Raw genomic sequence first — 22,733 nt, forward strand, 5'->3', positions numbered from 1 at the left:
GAGTTATATAAATCGAGTTTAGCGAATTTTACGCTGGACTTCTTCGCTGATCATTCATGGTATTCTGGATTGATATACAGCGACTATTTTGAATCACTCCAACGCTGTTTGTATTCGTCTGGACTCCGATCGAGAAGATCAATTCAAATTCACTAGCATTGTTGAAACATTCAGCAACGAAAAGAGAAAGAGACAAAAAAAAAGTTTATCGTGTCTCACATCCACCCACCTAGGAAAATGAAATCACAGAGACTGTCGACCGTTCATAGAATCCGCCGATACCGCGTTGTTATTGGACAGGAAACTGAGAATTTTATCGAATGGTTAAGATCAGGGTCGGCTTTAGCTCGCCCCGCTTAACCGCGGGACCTCCATCCTCTCCCTCGTCCTCTATAACATTTTTCATAGGCTTAAAAGAAGCTGGGTGCATAAGGAACTACAAGATAGGTGGACCACCTTTTCTGCAGGTATAAGAAAACTATCCACAACCAACACCGGTTGCACAGTCGTCAGAAACGCAAAGCCTCAAATGTTCCACTACGGTTCGCAACCAAAAGCTGAACGACCGAACGTTGGATTCATCGAATCCGATGAAGAACCAACGCCTACTAAAACAACCTGTTGTATGTTTGGCAAAGTACCAACGCGAAGAAGATGCTACGAAGAAGCTGCTACAGTGTATAACGAACGAGTCTAGCACTCTTCTTCGTTCGTCGTAAGCATCCGAGGATGGGTAAAATGTTGCGAAGGTCAACAGATTCGGAGCGGTACTTTGTACCTCCAGTTCTTGATGAAGGAAGTGAAATGTGCCAAAGTCAACGTATCAAAATGGACACTGTGATATGCGATATAAATCGCTATATATCTATCTATCCCGAGATGCATAATCATCCACCGACGCGTAGGTGAGTGAGACAATGGCGTGGAACATGGAGATTGGAGATGGATATCGGAATCCTGCGCCTCGAATCCAAACTCATAACGACGACAAACATGGAAGAGCTCAGAGAGATAGAGAGAGAGAGAGAGCAAATCGCGTCGATGGATATACGTGTTACGATGTAGAGTGACTGTGAGATGTAAGGCTGTTTATACCTTAAATCTACACTTACAGACACAATACAGAACCGAGTATTTCGCACGTGTATGTGTAAGGAGAAAAAGGAGGAAGAACATGAACATGTACCTACATAAAAGACGAATTGCGGGAAAATCTGAGAGACTCAACGGCGAAGAATATTATTCATATCTCCGAACGATAAATTGAGGAGGGAGGGAAACTCTGCTTACCACCGAATCTTCTTCTCGCTTACCCAATTCCATCCACATCTAGAACGAGATTGTCACCCCTTGGCAGGGAGGGCAGACTCGCATCTTCATGGGTTTGATTGATTCGGTGTATATAAACGAACGGAGCGATAAAATTGATGTTGTCGCGCGCATCGCGAGGAATCAGGCCGCAAGCGATTTAGTATAGATAGAAATCTTTTGCAATATCGAGTCAGAAGTAGGGTTGGTTAGGGTATAATATTTGCTCAACTTTCCCCATTTGCACGAATAATATGCATACTTTTTTTCATCCACTCTATGTGTGAAATTTTACCGGCAAAATGCTTTTATCAAATGCATCGAATGAGCGACGAAGTCGATTGTTCGTCGGGTTTTGGCTATTCCAAGTCTCTGGAAGATCGGGAATAAAAACCTCTTAAAGTTGTAAAGCTTGATGAGCCCCGTCCATCAAACCATGAGTCAATTTTTCCTCTTCCTCAAAGATTATACTCTCACACCCTTAATATTTCGGTGTGTCAATTATACATGATAAAAAAAAAAAGACGTAATGAAAAATATAACGATAACGCGTGATGTACCTTAAGTTTCAGAACGAAATCTATCCCAATAAATTCTACCCGATTCACCACAGAATTCAACACAAAACAAGTTCAACTGTCAAATAAAGTCATAAAATTAGGTCTACCTTCTCTTGTTTAAATATTTATTCGGAGATTGGAAAGGTCAAATAACGCGTGACAAGCAAGCCAGATTGATACGGTCAATTCGACGGAACATTCCTAATACAACTGCGCTCAAAGAATATTACAATAGAATAAATACTGAAAAGAAGAAGAAGAAGAAATCGTGCAGGCATTTTGAGAAAGTAGACCTGCAGAGGATGGGTTCAAAAAGAATAGCACGAAGCTCAAGGATCTCTTACGTACTTCACGGGTTTATTATTATATTTTTCTACTACCAATTTATAAGACCCAAACCCTAGTAAAAGTTCTTTTCCCGACATTTGATGCCTCGTTAAAAGTATACATACATTTTTATACTTTATACATGTGATACATGTGTACGTATATTAAACAACAAAAAGATGATTTCTACCTCGTCACTTAGCTACTGGAAGTTTAAAATTCTGGGACGAAACGTAGACGCGGTTCCTTCGAAAACTGGTCGCCCCAAAGTTTACCCGGTTTATTTATATTTTACTTCCCGTTTGCGGGCTCAGTTTATAGAACAAAATAACCGCATCCCGCTGACGAGGTCCTAAATGGAACTTAAAAAAAAAAAACACGACTCTTCATCCTCGATCTTCACACATAAATTAACACATCGTGTATAATGTATTGCAAACTTCCACGATAGCACGAATTGCTCTAATGACAAAACCGCCTTCATGATATTTCACTCCACGCGGTGTTATATACGCAGTATAAACGAGACGTTGAAACATTCCATCCGGCAGCAGCAGTTTCCGGTATGCCTTGCGATATGATTTGCCCCATCTTACACACCGCGCGCAATGAGCGCATCAGAGACTCACCGCTGTAATCGCGTAATTGCACTTTCAATTACACCATCACCCAGTCTCTAAGTGTTGGCATAAAGTTTTCCCTAGAACTTTCGTTGGTGGCACGCCACACAAGAATGTGACACGAGTGTAAAACATTACACACATGCATACATACATATGTGTGTATACATATATATATATATATATATACAGAGGCCGGCATATCGGCCATATTGCGTGACTGCAAGCATTTCGAGTTGATTAAGTTGACCCGTAGAACACGTCACTTCGTAACTGTTTGAATGTAAAACGCAGTACAACCGACGGTATTCAATCGCTTGACTGAACGACGTTTGAAAACAAAAAAGAAAGAAAAAAAAAAAAAAAATAAGAAAAATGATCTGACCTGGGACGAATCCTCAAACCGCGCGCGATGCGTTGCATCGTCAGAAGTAGAAAATCGTAGCGAGTTTCTTTTTCCTCGAAAGCTCGATCCATATGAGAATCAATTATACACGATTTTGAAAGGGGCGATTCTTACTTTTTTTTTATCAAAATGATTTCTTGTCAAAAAAATTTGTTCGCAGGAAGTGCTGAGCGTTAAATTCTTTATTCGTTAACATAATTGTTGGTGTAGGATCCCTTGTCGAGGGTGAAGAAGAAATAAAAAAAGGAACAGAAAAAATGTCGTCAAGTATAACGAGTTAAATGGCATAAGCGACGCTTTAGCCCGTCACGGTTGCTTCCTGAACATAACTGGAGTACTGTCGGCACGAAGAAATGAAAACGTTCCTTTGTTGTATAACCGTCAAGTGCAGCAAGCGGGTGTTTTAAATCTACTCGATGGCCGAAAAGCACAGTGAAAGCACCCCCGCGTATACCAAGGGCGGCAATTCCACCGACAGTCAAAAAATCCTTCAACTTCAAAGACAAAAACGCCCAGAAAAGTCTCAAGTGAGTACCGAGAGAATGAATTATGAAGGTAATTACGGAGGGTCACTGATGAAATTCAAGAAAAATTTTCAGTGAGAAAATTACAGCATTTTTGTATCGCATCGTGCCGAACGGATACAGACGTGAAAAATTAAACAGTGAGATGAAAAAAACTCCCGTATTCAAATTCCTGCGTTGAATCGACGATCCGGACTTTTCAAGTTTGGAAAATTTTCCTAAATCGTTATAAAATAAATTACTCTCGGAAAAAAACTCCAAAACTCGCATTCTCGATATTTTCTGAGATACGGTGAAAAAATACATCTGGTTCAAAATTATCGCGAGGTGCTCGGCAGGTAGTCGGTCTTCATAGTGAAATACCGCAGTTAATCCTCAAGACGAGTGACCGATCACGTGTGTCTGTAAGAACCCACAGCCCGACTACCAACAAACCTAAAGGAAAAATCCGTTCCGTCGGTGTAAAGAGTGACAAAATTCAATACCTACAAAATATATTGTATGTACCTATTTGCTCACTCTCGTTGCGGAAATACCAAAGTTGACCGGATTGGTGAAAATTTTATACTCGTAAAACGGACCGTGACAAACTAACCGTATAAAGTTTTTCCATGGGAGTGTTGCAAGTAGCTTTTCAAAGTATAACAAGTATTTCCTGTAACTAACGCTCTTCGGAATTGTAGAAAAAAAAAATACTGGTTACTGTTTCGAAATGAACGTACGTTGGATTCCACTGATATAAGTACAAAAACGAAGAAAGAGAAAAGACAAAGAATTTGACGTAGAAGAAAAAAAAAAGGAGGGAGTGGGGGGGGGGGGGGGGGAGTGAAAAAGGCGCGTAATAAAACGAAAAACACATTGCATTTATCATCCTTGGCATCTTTACTCAACGGCACGCGCCCCGTTTCTGCAGTACGGTTGAGCCGTCTGCTACGACGAAAGCGAGACAGTGATACAATCGTATATTTCAAGTGTCCGCTGGGTGAAGGTATAACGAAGGTAATCTTTCAAGGGAATATGTGGACTCCGAGGGTCGTATGCCGCGTAGAAAATACCCAAAAACGACGACTAATGCTACCTTTTAGTGGATTTATGACATTTATGACTGCAAATGTTTGGTCAAGATAAGAACGTGTATTTCTGGAGGGTTGTTTTACGAAGAGAGAGAGAGAGAGAGAGAGAGAGAGAGAGAGAGAGAGAGAGAGAGAGAGAGAGAGAGAGAGAGAGAGAGAGAGAGAGAGAGAGAGAGAGAGAGAGAGAGAGAGAGAGAGAGAGAGAGAGAGAGAGAGAGAGAGAGAGAGAGAGAGTCGAGATGGTCTTCAGGACGTATACGTATAATCCAGAGCGTTACGAGTATACAAGGAATTCGTCTATCGTCAAGTTCTTATCTGACCGCCATGGGCTACCTACTACTTAAAAAACTCTCCCGTCGCAGCAATATGACGTAGATAATACCGGCTATCTTAACGCGTTCGTCTCAGTTAAGGATACCGTGAGAAATGTATATCAGTTATTATAGCATCCGTGTCAAAGTGGACGACGAAAGGAGGAAACGCTAACCAATAAGTTGGCAAGCTACTTTGTAGTTGAGATGAACGTATGCCGAGCTACCGCAAGTGCACAGAGTATTACAAGAAATGACGATTAACCCTAATTGGTAACTCTGGGTGAATTTCACCCGAGACGTTTTTCAAACTCCTCGCAGAGTCCCTCAGTCGTGGTAATTTAGGTACGGAAAACTGTGCGATCTTTTTTTTGCGATCCTTGAACAATACCTAGACATTTTTTTGTAGATTTTAGGAACTCATTGCTAATAAAGCTAAATATCACTTTTTTGGAACTGGAATGAATTTCACCCGGTATGACCGTTATGCGATTCTACCAAGGCGTTACCAATTAGGGTTAACCAAAGTTTACACGATGTACATAAAGTTGTTTCGAGCCATAATAAATCTATTCAGTTCACGAGGTGTGTGTAACCAACCACCTGAGGTAATTAAACTACGAATACCAAAGTCTAATAAAGGGTGGAGCATTCGTTGGATATGCCAACAAGTGTGAAAACACAGTGTAGAGAAGAGAGCAGCGACGGCACATCGATTAAGGCAATTAAATTAGCCAAGCCAATTAACGGTAATTACCCGTAATTAATTAGAGGCGCAAGGATATATGGGTAACAGCAGTTGGTGCTGGTGCAGGAGAAGTCTGGTCGGGTGGTTTCTGGGTCGTCGTCGTCGGGGGCGATGCAGAGAGATGAATAACGCACAAGCTTGGAGCAGAACCTACCGCAGGCGCGTACCTTACATTTTCTTTGCTCTCGTTGTACCAACCCAGCAGAGTGTTCACGGAGTGCGTTGCAACGAAGCTCCGCGTCTTACGTTGAGCCTTGAAGATGTCAAGTGTCGGATAGATACACTCTCCACTCTATCCTCCTTCGATTCATCCGAACACGATACCCGGCGTCGAGATAAGGATGCGGAGATTGAACGCCCGCGGAATGGCAGGGATGATATGAGGAACCGTCAGGACTGGGATAGTGAAATGCGTTTCTTCCATCCGTGCAGCCAGAAAGCACGCGTTTCGACTGGATTTCTCGCACCGTTGAGCTCGAAACTCAAACTTCAAACTTTAAGCTTCAACTCCAACAACTCGAGACTCCATTCTGCACTACTTATGTGCCCCGCGTGCATTGTGTTCTACAGTCACGATTCTATTCAGGTGCAACAGAGGTCTATCAACCGTAACGCAAAACACGCGCTGTGTGTGTACGGATACAATATACTCGCGCTCCTCACCGTCCAACCTCACACTGCCTCTGCAATACTCCTCGACCACCTCATCCTTGGTTATAACATGTATCCACGTAGGTACCAACGATGCTATTATTCCTTTACACGTAGTCATTTCATCCTGGTCACAAAAGAGTAGACTTGTACGTCACGTGGGTTACAAATGCATTGTGTTCACATCTGTACATAACATCAGAACTTCTTCAACGTATGTACCGTACATTGTTGTGCACTCGTGCAACTTTCATTGGGGGGTATCAAATTTTTATTCACAGACACGAAGCGGCAACGCTGCCCGTCGAAATTGGACGACAATAAAACGGGATTTGTACGATTTCGAGAAAATCTTTATGCAAGTGCAAATCGCGAGCCACTGCCACAACAGCGGTGAATAAAATAAATGTCATTCCACGATACTGAAAAGCCCCTTGCACATAACAGGTCCACTTTGAAACCCGTGTTCACTTTTCGGATTCACAAAAGTATAAGATACCTTTTTCTATTCAATCCTCTGAAGAACGAAGAAGCGGAGTAAATAAGACGATTTTAAATTGAATCCAAGAAATGAGGTTGTGAAATATGTTCCACCCTGTCAAAGAACACAAGATTACAATGTGATTAGTATTCTCTCTTTTCGTGCAAATATTCGTACCCTCAAAGTCCTTTCGAAGGATGAATGAGACTGATTTCAAGACTGTTCAACGTTGTAACGGAATAGAAACTACACCGTCACAGGCATCGACCGTAGTATACAAGGGGAACGGGGGAAATTTGTACACCCCTGGGTTGTCCATGAGCATGGAATGCGGGGGAGTAGGGCACGGATGGTGCACAGCTGCCGCCCTGCCAGTGCGAGAGTGTTTGAAATACAGTGTATAGTATGGGTGTTACGGGTGTGTAGGTGCTTACCTACACCATGGACCGCTCCTCCTTACTACGGGGCGTAAAGTTGCGTAGTATAACGCCGTGTCTCGTTCCCGCAACTCCCAAGACCTGACGTTGCGCACAGACTGTTGGTAACAGTCCTCCTCCCATCCCCGATGAAACGAGGGTACGCTTGTTACGCGTACTGGCATAGACATTTGATCGTCGAATCTAGATTAGGCGAGTGTTGATACGACGTTGAAGGCAGAACAGGACGACATTCCGTGTCGCAGAATTGTGAAGCAACGTACGCTTGGATACTGACCGAAACGTACCCTTGTTACAATTTTTCTAAATCATTTCATCTCCAACTGTCTAAATTAAGACTATTCTTTACCTAGACTTGAGAGAGTAAGATACGACTTTTTCAATACGAATAATCAAATTCGATGTCGTCGAAGTTGTTCTCATGTCAGTCCGACTATCGATGAGGTTACGACTTTCGGACTAAATGCACTGTTGTGTACGACATTCTGGACTGATAGAACGGATCAATTCCTGACACCCGACACGAATGACGTCTCGCAGCATATACGTGTCGTCGTTTCACGCTAAGTGGAACAGTACTGCCTAGTTTTTTTTTTTTTTCTTCTCCCTTAGCTACAAGTACCATTATAGACTGGTTGAACCAAGGTCGGGTCAGACAAGACTTTTGGGATCCTGACCTAACGCTGTGAGACGTGATTCACAACGGTAGGAGTGCAGTCTTTCAAGTCGCGCCTACGCATCTAACCGAACTCGAGTGCATGAGCGGCGGAGTAACGAATAGGGGCGGAAAGGGGAGGGGGGCTTAATTTTCAAAAATAGAACGCGTACGCACGCACCGTGCAATCTGGAAAACTCTCAGCTTTATTTTCCTCCACCTTGACGCACATGCGGTGCGTGTATATATATATATATATATATATATATATATATGAACCGTTTGATTTATTCGTAGGGAATAAATAAACATACGTCCACGTCGAACTTGCGAGAGAATTGGCTGTACATATAATTATGTATACACGTATATATACGTTGTGCATACACTTTTTAGTTTGAGTTAGGTTAAGGTTGTCCCATTTTAACAAGTCCTGCAGTTCAGGTTTAGGCGTCTATCGTCTCATCATCATCATCATCATCATTCGACATATTCTTTCACCACGTATAACGAAATACATGAATTTGGCGGTAAATATAGCGGGGAAATTTTCAAAAATTCATGACACACGTATCGATTATCGGCAACGTCCAGCAATATAACGCAACAACTCGAATTGCACTTATCTTTTCACCGAATTATATTAAAGCCTCCCCGGTGTATACCTATAATACGTACACGTATATACAATACAACCGCGATATCTTGGTTTGACCCCCAAAGTTCACCAGACGGTGTAATCTCTCCGCCATCACGTGACACGCTTGTTTTGCCCCTGACTAAACAAAAGTCAATCTCTTTGCCCGGCCGCGGGTGAATATAGGCGAGAGGAACTTATACAGCGCGGGAGAGAAGCTGAAGAAGTAAAAGCAGAAGCTCAAGCAGAAGCAGAAGCTCCAGTCGAGGGGAGAAAAATAATCAAAATGGCTGTTCTTCCACGTTCCCTGTGTCGAATATGTTTACAGAATCGTCCGACAGAACGCGAGACCCGAATAGTTGGTATGTTTGAAGTTAAAACGGAGTATAAGTACGTATTGTAAACAACGAGGGTTAATTTTACTCGGAGAGGTTTTTTTTTATACATAATCTTTGTACATCACGCGTGATTTGATTTAATTTGTGTGATGAGAAAAAATTTTACTCCCCCCCCCCCCCCCCCTCCCGACCCCTTCTTTTTTTTTTTGTCGTTGTTCAAACGCAATTTGTTGACATTTTATTCATCGATCGACAAAGTCAACAGAGATTCGCAATTGTTGTACCACGATAAAAGTGTCTTCGTCGTAGTGTTTGTTGAAGGATGAAAAAAAAATTCAAGGTTTCGTTGTCTCGTCCGTTTTAGAAAATTATCGAAACGTCAAAACACAACTGTAAAAGGTTGTTATATCATCCAATAAAAAAAAAAAAAAATACTCTCGAACGTTTCAGCTTTGTATCAAGTTTTATTTATCAACGGTCGGTTCGAATTCGTATATTTATGTAACGTGGTATCCGAAGGCTTTAAAATCGTTAAACACGAATCTGAATTGCTAGTTCGAAATTCGAATTCGATTTTAATCGTTTTTTTTTTTTTTTTTTCTAAATAAACTTGAAACCTACAGTACGAGAATGAGAAGTTCGAGAGCTGGCGCGTGGTCAGTTTAAAGCCGCTTGTTTTACAGCTGTAGTCGTTCGTTACGCAGGTAAGAAGCTGGAATTCAGACCAGACGACTTTATCCATTGTGCAATAGTATCTACAGATGCGTGTAATAATATTCAAACGCAGAGACGTGAAACGTATGCAATTTACAAAATTCCTTACCTACATCGCAAAACCCGACGGTGAATATTAAAAATAAGAAAGAAATTGACCTTTTCCGTTTTCTCAGCTTGTAAAAAGTATACAAGATACATTAAAATAATAGATATTGATTCTTACGATGCAATACATTTTTCGATAAAATTTTTTTTTTTCTATTTCATTTTTCCCGTGCGATTAGCATAAGTATAATACTAAATGACATAATGGATAATTTGCAAAACTCATGCGCGAAATGCGCCATTAGTTCAGCAGCCGCAGACAGCAGACAGATGTTGTAAATTCAAGAGAATATCACATTATATTTACAATTTACTTAATTAAGAAAAATATACACGGCTGTACATGCGCGCATTTTTCGACCATCGCTTCGCGACGAAGCCGTGTGTAATAAAATAAGAACAAGAAGACACATCTATCGTACATATTGTAGGAGTAATTACACACCTGCTACGCAAATATGAAAATATAAATATGCGTAATCCCCGCTGTAGCGATGATAAAATCTATATATATATACATGTGTGTGTGTGTGTGTGTATCTATCATACACATATTAATATACAAAAAAAAATTCTTTCCTTCCAAGCAGATTAAAAATTTTCATTTAGGTTTAAAAATACGCTTGTTAAAATTTGAACTCTCAATTTTAACATTAAGCGGTTGCGCTACGCACTTTCTATTTTCCGTGAGAATGACACAGGAAAAATGGTTGTCGCTCCTTCTGATTTTTGTAACTAGCTAAAGACGCGTCGTACAGAAAATTACCAGACATATTTTTGTAGAGAATTGAACGCTCGTCGAAAAAGATCTCTCATCAGTTTATGACAAATCTACTCTTTCCAGAGTCATTCAAGTTCCTTGTTAAGTAACTTTTGACCTCAAGTAACTTTTGAACGAGTAAATTTATCAGAAAATAATAAGAGACCCTTTTTGAAGAGCGCTGAATTCTATATAAAAATGTATCTGTCAATTTTCTCTACGACGAAGCATCGTTAGCTAGTTATAAAAATCAAAAGGAGCAAAAACCATATTCCCCGTATTATTCTCATATAGAAAAATAGAAAGTGCGATTCGCAACCTGTTAATGTTAATATTACGAACTGAAATTTTGACAATCGTATTTTTATACCTAAATCGAAATTTTTGACCTGTTTGGAAGAATAAAAAAAAAATTCTCTTGAAACACTCCAACATATATACGTATGTATATCAGGCGTGGCGACCTTCAGTTTCGAAAGAATGCGGTGCAATGAAACGGATTGAAATAGAATGCAATGTAATATAACGTCTCTCCTATAATTACGACAGATATGAATCAGACCATGAACACTTGAGGCGTGTACATAAATAATTGACTAAGCGCTATGAACGCGAGCGAAAGCGAATTAGTAAATCCGGGGTCAACTTTTCGTTCAGTTTCGTTGAAGAACCGAACGCAAGCACGATACAACAAGCAAGTTATGTAATTAATGAGTAAAAAAAAAAAAGATCAAACATCTACTCCCGAAATTCTGACAAGCAGATAATAAGCGCCTAAAAAAAAAGGTGACAAATTAATCTCAATTGGAGCGAAGAATCTCTCGAATCCTTATCTTTCAATATGTATAAAAAGGAAAATGAAGATGAGATAAATTTTTTTTTTTTTTATTTCACATCTTAGTTTTATTATATAGTTCCCGGTAAAACGCGCGGCTTATATTATACGATACAAACGGCGTATTGTAGATACTGAAATAATGATTATCGCGCTTCATTTTCGCGTTCGACGATAAGCGAGTTGCAAAGGTGTCACGTTTCTGGTTACGTGAATAAAAAAGAAATAAAAAGTAAACGCTATCGGCAACGTGCTGCTGCGTGTGTACATGACGCATGCATGCAACGCGGTACGGATTCCGGGAGTAAAGTATCATTCACAATCGGCTCCTTTTTTTTTTTTTTATACATATAATACAAGCCGCAATTGATATGAGATAACAATACAAAGGAAACTCGTTACACGCACATATATTCCATTAATACAAAAAGAATATCGCGGCTTTTATTCCGTGAAATCGTCGTCGAAGCGCCGATTATACGGTAAAATTTTTCCAACAACTTAAATAAATAAACAGTTGGTGAAATTGTTTACATCTTTGTGACGAAAAATTTTTAAACGGTCTATTGTAAAATTTAACAATTTAGAATACTTTCGAGTGGACGATCAAATTTTTTGAGCTATCGATAAGTCGAAGACTGCACACGACCGGTGACTGAAATTTTCGAATAAGACAATACGAGCGAAATATTATAAAACTGTATTAAAAATGGATTAAGAAAGAAGCTTTTTTTTTCTAAAAGTGTGAAAACGAACCGAAATTGACTTAAATTTTCGTCACGTTACGTTTACAGAAATTTAAGAGCTCTCCGTATCTCCCCCAGTTTCCTCCTCCGAGTCCACCTTACACGTTGCGTAAATCTCCGAGTGTGCTCAGAACTCATTCCTACACCTTCAGAGAGTACATACCTGTGTAACAGAAGAAGGTACTCGACGCGTAAGAATTTTCAAGTTTAAAAATACGACATTGATATTTAAAAAGTTAAAAATAGTAAACCACACGCGTAAAATATCGACAAGCAAAAGAATTTCAAACTGTATATTTCGAATACATTTCATTGTCAGTTCGACGAATTCGTAACTGGAGGTGATATCAATGACGTTAAATTGTTTATTAAATTTGCATTATATACTGTATAAAAAAAAAAAAAAAAAAATTACTACATCTATGTATAAAGAAGGTGGATTTAAATCGGAATTCAAAATTGGCCGAAAGCTTTTCGAATTGGCGCAGAAAATCTATTAAAAAAAAAAAAAAAAAAAAGTTTCAATTTTCGCCGAGTAACGCGGCTTCTGTTACACTACCTCGAATTTGAGGCACGGTTCCGACGATGATCAATGGTTCAAATTCTCAAAGCGTGAAGCTTGTTTACCGTGGCCTAGAGGATGGAGATCAATTTGCAAGCTCGCAAGCCAGCCACCCTTGAAGCTAACACGGAAGGTCCACATTGCTGACAGACAGCGAAAGGGGGCTGCGGGGGAGGAAGTTACCGACTCCGCACCCGGAAGTCAACCACCACCAAAGGTGTTATTTTCTACCTCGTTCGATATAATAGCATCCTGATTAGAAACGATGGGGAGAATCGAAGCTTGCCCACATTCGACTCTATATATATATATATAACATAATCATTGCGTGCGTGTTTCGGAAAACGAAAGAAAAAAAAAAAAAAAAATGCTAGACGTCAGCCGGCACGTTATATTATACGAATTATAACCTCGTCTAAAAATAAAACTGAACCGCGTTTTGATCAGTGCATGTATGAAATTTGTTGAAATTTTACCTCGATATTTTTCTATATGACGGGTTACTTCCAATAAGTGGTAATTACTCATAAATTCAGCTGATAAAACGAATTTTGACAATGTCAAGGCAATAAAAAAAAAAAAAAAAAGATGACACTTCCCTTAATCTATAATCTTACATATACACATATCAGTTATCGGACGATTATTCTGAGAGCGAAGTTATACCGTCAAACTTGTTTCTCCCTTATTCGAGTATCTTACTCTTACACCTGTACTAGAAGTAACTTTTTGTCATACTTTTACTAAATAATCATCAGTGAGCTGAAAGAATAAAGAAATCCACCACAGAAATTTGCTGTCACAATAAGAATAATCGTTCGATAAATGTTTTAGTAGAGTTTTCCAAAATTCATTTTGAAATTCAGACGCAGAAATCTTGAACAGATTGGCAACAATTTTGTTCAAGTAAAATTCCCTGATTTTCCCTCTGGTATTAACGTAATGTTGGTAAATTTTCACGATCAAAAGTTCGAAAAATTGTGCACCTTCAACGTATAAATTTGAATCTAAAAACATATAGCGTTGCTTCGTTTCACACGAATTATCAGAAATTGAATAATACTATTTCCGAGAGTCAGCTCATTGTTAACTAAATTTACGAAGCTTCGCTGGAAGTATGGAAAACAAATTGCTAAAAAAAAAAAAATGTCTACGTTTTTCCCCGTGTTCCATCACATGTGATCACATGACTTTTCCCGGCAATCGAAATTTCCCAACAGCAATTCTCCGTTTTGCCGATCTGTCGTCATCCTGACGAAGGTCATTACCCCGTATTATTTGGGTTACCTTCCTCTCTGCATACGTTGCATCGTACAAGCTGCATTTATAAGCAGGTGTATGCGAAATAGCATCTCGGTTATATTCGAAAGGGAGGCAGCAACAAGAGGCAGACACATGTAAGAACATGGCGTTTTGTTCCAGAACGTTTGATCGAAAATCTAAATCTAGGTATAACAAGTTTATAACTTGATGATAGTGTATGACAAAAACATCCGAGATGATCGGTTCGCTTTTTCATACGTAAGTTGACGAAATATGAAGAGCGAATAATCAGGTAAATAAGTTTTGCATCGCATTAATATAATCGACAACCGAAATTAATTCGAGCTTTTTCTGATCCCAACGAAGTGAATTATTGTTATATTGTACATATCCTGACTGCAGGTTTGTATGTAAAATATATACCGCGCAATAAGGTAAACCGCACGAATGTGAATAAAAATAAGTGTTATTGTCAGACGATGTGGATGTAAGAAAGCTGTCTCAAAACCGCGAATTTTGTACGCATGCAAATCAGATGAATTGCTAATTTTAAATTTTACAAATATATTCTATACGATTCATTTCAAGTGCGTAAATAATGTGACGATAATCGAATTGTCGAAACGAAAATCTTATTTCATTTCCAGTTCTGTGAATTTCTGGATTCGTGAAATTTCACCACTTTGATCTTTCTTTGTTTTGGATTTTCGATATTTTTACGTTCGGAATCCTGGTCATTATGATTTTCGGTTTTGCTGATTTTTTACAACCGCTCGTTGAGTAAACTACGCCGTGTGATATATTTTAATTTGCGGAATTTCACTTCACCGAAACTTTATTTTTCGAAATTCAGTTCTATCGGAACTTTACTTTTCGGAACTTTTCTCAATCGTAACACGAACTTTCGAAATCTCGCGAATTCCGGAACATTGATAGCCGTCGGGTTTCCGACCATTCGAAAATTTGTTGTTTCGTCAAAGTTTGATTTCTCTACTTAAAGTTTCGCCACCAGATAATTCGGAATTGGGCTCTTTCGATACTCTTTAAATTCGAAACTTCAAGCCCGCTCCAACGGATCATACCGAATCTGATAGAAATTTTTAGTTCCGGTTACCGCTCGGTCCTTAACCATTTTAATTTTTTACCACAACCGAAATATATAGTTCTAGGTACAAAATAAAAATTAGTTTTGTAGCTGTTACCATAAATTCTAGTATCCTTTACTATTCTTTCTCATTACGATCACTGTTACTATATTATCTTGTAACTGTCGCGAAAATTTAATGCTTGCGCAGCAATAAATTGACGTTAAAGCCTTATTTAACTAAAAAAGTAGAGTAAACCTCACGAACTGATTTTGCGTTGCAATTATCAAAAAAGGATCGACAATGGCGCAAAATGGTTACGCGTACCTTGTTCTTCGTAATACCAACAATATTCAAACATTTTTTTTTAACGATACCTGCATTGCTGAATTTTTCTAAGCTACCATAACAAATGAAATTTTTCTCGGTCTATCACTCGCGATAATTTACTTCGGTCTTATACTGCAGAATTACGATAGCGAGCTGCTCTGAAAGAGACGAACGCTCACCGCCGAAGAAGAAGAAGAAGAAGAAGAAGAAGAAGAAGAAGCATCAGCATGAGTCCCCTGAAGGAGGAGAAGAACCAGTTCTCTTCTGGCGTTAAATGTGGCGGCAGACGAGTGACTCTCACTCATTACCATACACACCGAGATGCCCGCAAGCCGCACTGACAATCCTACCACTTGGTAGTTGGCTGGATGAACGGTGGATGCTTACACGAGTAACGTAACGCGTCCATGGACGACTCAGGGATGCGTCGATGATGCTTAAAGGTCGAGAGGTGCGGGGTGAATTCAGTTGAGAACTACTGAGCAACGAACGACCTGACCGAGATCCTTTCCTTTCCTTTCCTATAGTTGGTTGTTTTTTTTCCCCCTTCTTTTTTCCCCCACCTTATCCTTTTTTTCCTCCGCTTCTCCTGTTCGTCGACGAATACTGGAATGAGCAAGGTATTAAAGATACTGCATTATAACCGCGTGCTCGTCGAACGGCATGGAACAGCAACGAAGAATTTCCATTCGTATTATTATCACCGCAGCTAGAAAAATTTAACCGGAGTTCCTGCCGATCCTTGGATGTATTCTTAAAATTAAATTTCTCTTTGGTTCTCTAAGAGTTTACGTCCGCGTGACGTGAACGGGATAAATCAAGATTTAATCTCGTAAGCCGGTTCGGCTCGAGAGTTTACTTTACATTATTCTGTAACACGTATCTAATCCACCGGTACAAGGCAATATTTTATCGCACGGAAAATGCAGCAGCAAACTGAATTATTCAATCGCGATGTATTCTCAGTTTGTCTTTCCGTTTGTGTGTGTGTTTTTTTTTTTTTTATTTTTATTTATTTTTTGTCGATTCTTTCACCTTACTCAATGAAACGTTCTATTTTCATAATCGAATTGAATGATACGCGTTATTTTTAAATCTTTAACTCCGATAAATTTTTTCCTCTTTTCTTTTTCTTCGAAATATATAATGTGTAGACCACATAATTTGACCTATTCGTTATAACTACAAGCTTACAATTTTTATTATAATAATCTTGTGAGAAATAAAACAAGAATTCAAGACTTTGATCGCGATAGACGTTCCATATTTTTTTTGATTAAGTATCCGTTCCGCTGCAGACGTATAAATTGACTTTTTAGTAAATGGACTGCAACAGCAGCAGCAGCAGCACGAGTCGAGAAACGTTGAGAATGAGGCAGCTAGTCAGATCGCTGACTACGGTAGCGAAGGTTTGAGGGGGAGGGGGGCGGGGTGAAAAAAATGTACAGAGCCGAGAGGAATTTCTGTGAGAGAAAAAGTGTTCCACTGTTATATACACATCGACCAACTGTGATGTAACAGCAGCTGCCCTACAAGTACCTTATACTTCCAAGAATGTTTTATTATACACCGTGTTTTAAGTCAAGTTCGATGGATTTTTAGATCATCAAAAATCTGGATCGTTGTATACATAAGGTTTCGGGTCCTGCGCATAGCACCGATACGCAATTTGATCGGTGTAAAATTACATGATTAACGACGAAAGGAAAGGTGTATAAAAATTTTTGGAAAAAAAAAAAAACGCAGAGTATATTGTTACCTATGCTAAATTCTACGGATTTATAATTCATGACAAATAATATAATAATAATGAACAAGGATAAAATTGAAAACTGAGGACGTCGTGAATAAAATCTTGAAAAATTAACCTTTCGCCTGATTGGGATGGAAAAAAAAGAGAGAAAAGGAAAAAAACTAGTAATGATAATAATCAGTAAATCAAATAAATTGGTTATTTGCCTTTCATGGTTTCTTCTTTTTCCGCAACAACTGTTTTCATCGGAATTTGCGTCCATTAAATGACTCTAACAATACATCAAGACTCTTCGTTTAGGAAAAAGACAAAAATAAATAAACAAAAACACTGTATAGATGAGAATACCAAGAACTATATACTTATATATAACTATAACAAGAATGATTTCCTGAATAAAATACCTTGCACGAAGAAGTAACCTAAAAACTGAATCAAAAAGCCATCAGCTAATTTCATACGATAGCTGCATGCAAGCGTCGCATAAGTCACGTGCTTCGCCGCGCACCTAGGCCATGGTGATACACACATATATATATATACACATATCCACGCGTATATATACCTATATTTTTCTTCATTCTTCGCATTTTTTTTTTTTTTCACGTACGACTTACTCCACATACCGTTATAAGTCAAAGAATTTCTCCTCGCCTGCCTTCACACAACTCTGCTAGCAAACAGAAAACGTTCTCTCTCTCTCTCTCTCTCTCTCCCTCTTATTACGTACTCCTTTATTATGCCTATGGGCGCGTGCCTTACACGTACAACATGGTGAATTATAGGAACAAATCACGGTGGTGTAGCGGAAACGCGACCGATTTTTGAAGGACGCGACAAGTGTTGATTGTATAATTAGTTGGACGCAAAGTCGTCGCGAGATTACCAAAAAGTTGGGGCACAACGTGCGGGTGATGGTGATGGTTGCGAAAATATTTCACGACTCGTATTTCGAAAATTTGTCGGCTGAGAGCAGAGACATCTCAAGATTTGGTTCCACAAAATCACATCTCGGATTATGATTAAAAAACTTCGTATATCCTCAAAGATCACTTTCGAAATACAATATGGTTCAAGAAAATTCTGAGTCGAGGTTTTATTTAACCAAATTCTGAGATAGGATGTTTCGGCCCTCAACCGACGAATTGTCTTACTAAATATGTTCAGACGATGCTAAGGTGCAATTAAACGTGTAATTGCTCTCTCTCTCTCTCTCTCTCGGAAAGGGTTGCGACACACAAACCTGCAGGTTTAAAGATCTCGTAGCTGAGCTTATAGTCCTGAATGCAAGTAGCGCGTAAACTTCTAACACGGTTTACCTGCGAGAAGTGCACCAACTGAACTTTTTAGTTCAGGATTGAGAGCATGCTATGTTAGTTTCACATCTTGCAGTGGGTAAATTTCCTCAAAGAGGTTTTAGCTAAGAGGTTTATACAAGAAGTGAAGAGAAGGGAGAAAAAAACTGGAAGAAATAAATCCCGGATACACAAAACAACGCGAGAGAAACTTTGAACATTGCTTATAATTCGCTCCATTTTTTAATTGGACATTTTTCATTCGCTTTCCAATGTTTTGCGAATATGCAATTAGATCATTTACAAAAACTCTCAAGATTTTCATAGATGCGCGTTTACATTTAAATATTCAGAACAATATAGTAATTTCAAATTTCTGGTATACAAAAGTTCGCAATCGGAATGGAAACAAAAAAAAAAAAACATGGATAGTGTTGGTAGAGCCGCATATTATAAAACACGAAATCTAAACCGTTGTATAACATATAATTTAGGATTAACCAACAGTTCTATGTATTAATTTCATTTCTAGTTTCTCCTTGTTTTTTAAGTTTTCCACAAACTTGACACATTTTTACATTTTCAAGTTGTATTTTTAAAGAGCACCTAATCACGCTCTAACTCAAAGTTATATATTTCGTAACTACGGAACTTGAAAAACAAAAAAAAAAAAATAAGTTTCGTAGGAAACTTTCCATAGGGAGTATAACGGTTTGCAATTGTTAAAGTTTACATTGTATAACGACGAACAATGGACTGCACTCTCGCGTGCAAAATTACGTAGAAGAGAAATTTTTGCTTATAAATTTTTGCTTATAAATTTTGACGAGAGACTATTCAGTAGATATCAGTATACCCGGTTAATTTGCTAATGTACCGAAAAAAGAAACATCCAATTCACACCCTCATCAATTATTCGAGGCAGGCTACGCTGAGAATATAACTAATCGTAGGTTCGTATAAAAACGAAGTGCAGTTAACTGCAAAGGAAAAGCAAGAAGAGGAGGGAGAAGTAACGAGGAAGAAGGAGAGGAAGGAGAAGTAACGAGAACTATCCGAGGAGTTTGTATAACTCGACAAACGCAATTACGCGGGAGATACGGTGACGAGGTACCGTTCGATCACCACGTTCCTAGTCATATACTGTTCACTGTACATAAGCTATATATATAAATTATATATATGTATATATAGGCTCGGCACGGCTATCGGTCTATTAGTTTTATTTCCCTTATTTCGATCTAGCTCGTTTTTTTGTTCTCGTATTACTCACGGCAGGCTAGCAGGTCGCAATAAGTAAGTCGCAGCACACTGCGGTCAAGTCTAACGTAAGGCAGCGTAATAGATTGCGAAGGAGAACCAGCCCGTGTATATTATACAAGGTATTCGAATCGAGAAAAGAGTTGGATAAGTGTATAAAAGCTTGGAACTCGAGATAGCCAATCATGAAATTTAAGATTGCTTTCTCGTAACTATGAAACACGAAGAACGTAAAATTGACCAAATTTTCACGAATTGTATCTAATTTTCTCTCGTTGGATTATAAGCTCTCTCTCTCTCTCTCTCTCTCTCTCGACAGATGAGTTAAAACGAACTGGTTCTTGAAAGAGTTTGATAAAATCGCTCCTTACAAGTAATTGTAATTGTAATATTCAACAATTCAAAAAACAAGACAAATAATATATAACATAACCTTGGATATTGGTGTTAAAAATACAAAACTTCAATTTAATCCATTCAAATTTCTTTACTCGTATACGCGGTTTTAAATCACTTATTACCGAAAAATCCACAAATCGATCAACTACAAAGTTATCCAAATTACCCTAAAATCTTTTCAAATACTTGATACATTCTACGCCTGATTTTTATACTTTGCCAAGTCGTCGGTCAAGGTAACGGATAAAATTCAAACGAAATATCGTAACGGATACTTGATTTCGAGTGTGAAAAATCCTTCAATAACATGAAAATTGAGTGTGAAATCCACGAGCTCGGTCGCACGAGACGATCGACGGGCAGGCAGGCGAGAGGAAAGCATCGCTCTGAAATAGGAACCGGAACCAGTCAGTCCGTGCGTGGAATCGTCTATTGGACGACAATTGGACAAGCACTCGATGCGCATACGAATTGAAGGCAGGTAGAAGGCGTCGAATGTGCCCGACGCCCGGCGTCGCGTCGCGCCGCATCCGACACACACGCCGCAATACCGAACCGCAAGGATCGTTGCTCTCTCGTTACGATATGCGCTGCTGCTGTTCTCGGGGTTTTCAGATCTGGTTAATTTCGCGACTGCGAGATAACCGGACCAACCGATCGGGCTAATGTGTGCGAATATCTTCGATCTGCGATACCAACGAAAGTTGAATTATTCGAATTTAAAAACGACAAGTGCGACAAAATTATTTACTATTGTTCGTTATGTATGATTAATAGACTAACCGAACATGTTACATCTTCAATTTCCTGAGCCCGATAAATTTGACTTCAGTTACTAAATCTTGTCCTGTCTCCCCCCCCCCCCGTTTTTTTTTTTTTTTCTCCAATTTGGTAAATTCAAAATTGGAGGAATTATGCAAAATTTAATTATAGATGTACGTAAATTTACTTAATTCGAATTATGTACTAATTATCCCGCTGGGATCAATTTTCCGAATATTTAATGCATGAATCAACTAAAACCAAATAATCGGTGATCCGTAAATATGAATCATAGAATTGATTCGAATGACTCAACTGTGCATTGAATTTGCATCGTTACTTTTCGCCAACTTGTTCTTCAGTTCTCGCAATCTGGTACACGACGATGCAAAGTGAGAAAATTCATACATGCTATTACATAAAACTTATACGTGAATTTGAAGAATCGCTATAAACCGTCGAGTATAAAAATTTGCACAATTTTACAATCGCCTCGGTATCAAGAGAAAGTAAGAAGTAAAGGGGAATCGACGAGAAAAATGTTGAACAAAAACTACGAGAAACGCACCTCCGCGACACACATAAATCGTGCGTAACGACAATAATTTCCAAGAATTCTACTACACGAGTAGCAGCAGTAAGTAAATAACAAAGAACGGATGAAAATTAACGACTGAAAATAAAAAGAACCACGTATGAATCGATAGAAAGAACTAGCGACGCGACTGCGAGACGATGAGTGTGTTTATAAATGAGAATTTATAATTTGAATTTTACGATGGGAAAGAAGAGGGGGGGGGAGGGTGAGGGGCGAAAAAGATCCATCCGTTAAAACTGCGCAATAAATTCAGTGCTACTGCAAAATCGAGACATCTAGATCGGGTTGTTTCATTTGTGGTCGAACCATAACGATTCTCGTCGAGAAAGAGAGAGAGAGAGAGATATTGAGACGTTCGAGACGCAGCTTCGAACCCTGGCAACGTGACGTCGTATAACTGACGCTGAGTTACGAGGACAGGCCAAGGGACCCGAGAAACATAATACGCGGCACAATACCCTGTGTATATATCTAAAGTCTAAACTCCAAACCGCCCAGATGGCAGATGGCTGGATCAACAATGGCGTCCGCCTTTCTTCGTCCCGTTCGCATGGCTAGGACGATCGGAGGATACTCGGGATATGCGTAATCTACTTCTATGTCTCAGTTCCGTAGCTAATACCGCGTGCAGATACCTGCCTTACCCTTAATCCTCGAGACAAGGGATCCCCGAAATTTTCTCACTAACTACGCGTGTACTCGGCTACTACGGAGTATGTCAACATACGATTATAAAAACGCGAGAATATCCCATTGTTCTGTGGTACGGTGAAATCGTTTTTACCTTTTTCTTCCTCTGTCTCTTATTATTACTCCGAAATTAGCGAGAACTCCTCTCGCATCCAAATCAAAAACTCGCGAAGATAATCAGCCTTCGTTAATTACACACCCATCCCTTCATTCTTCGATGAGTGTATTAGATTCGGAATTGTAAAACTCGTGCTCAAAGAAGGAGTGATGAAAAAACGATTAATACACATTCGGCAACGCCATTGACGAAATTCCCAACAGTTTTGCGCGTTAATATCGTTGCGATATTCGAGATGATTCGATGGCTGATTAACGCCTCGTCCAACAGAGAATTTTTTCTTTCGGTGTTCGGTTATCAACGGTAATCGGGGTCGGATTTACCACATATTCTATAGCGATTCCCAAATCGCGTCGCATTACGGAATTTGGATGCAGGA

At 39.2% G+C, this 22,733-nt stretch overlaps 1 protein-coding gene across 1 annotated transcript in view; it reads right to left on the reverse strand.

Moving 5' to 3' along the window:
• Nucleotides 1–22,733, reverse strand: part of LOC107227521 (A-kinase anchor protein 200) — a 103,373-nt gene that overhangs the window by 80,200 nt on the left and 440 nt on the right. The gene's annotated exons all lie outside the window — the stretch shown is intronic.

The sequence above is a fragment of the Neodiprion lecontei genome, chromosome 3 (assembly GCF_021901455.1).
Source record: "Neodiprion lecontei isolate iyNeoLeco1 chromosome 3, iyNeoLeco1.1, whole genome shotgun sequence".
NCBI classification, from domain to species: Eukaryota; Metazoa; Arthropoda; class Insecta; order Hymenoptera; family Diprionidae; genus Neodiprion; species Neodiprion lecontei.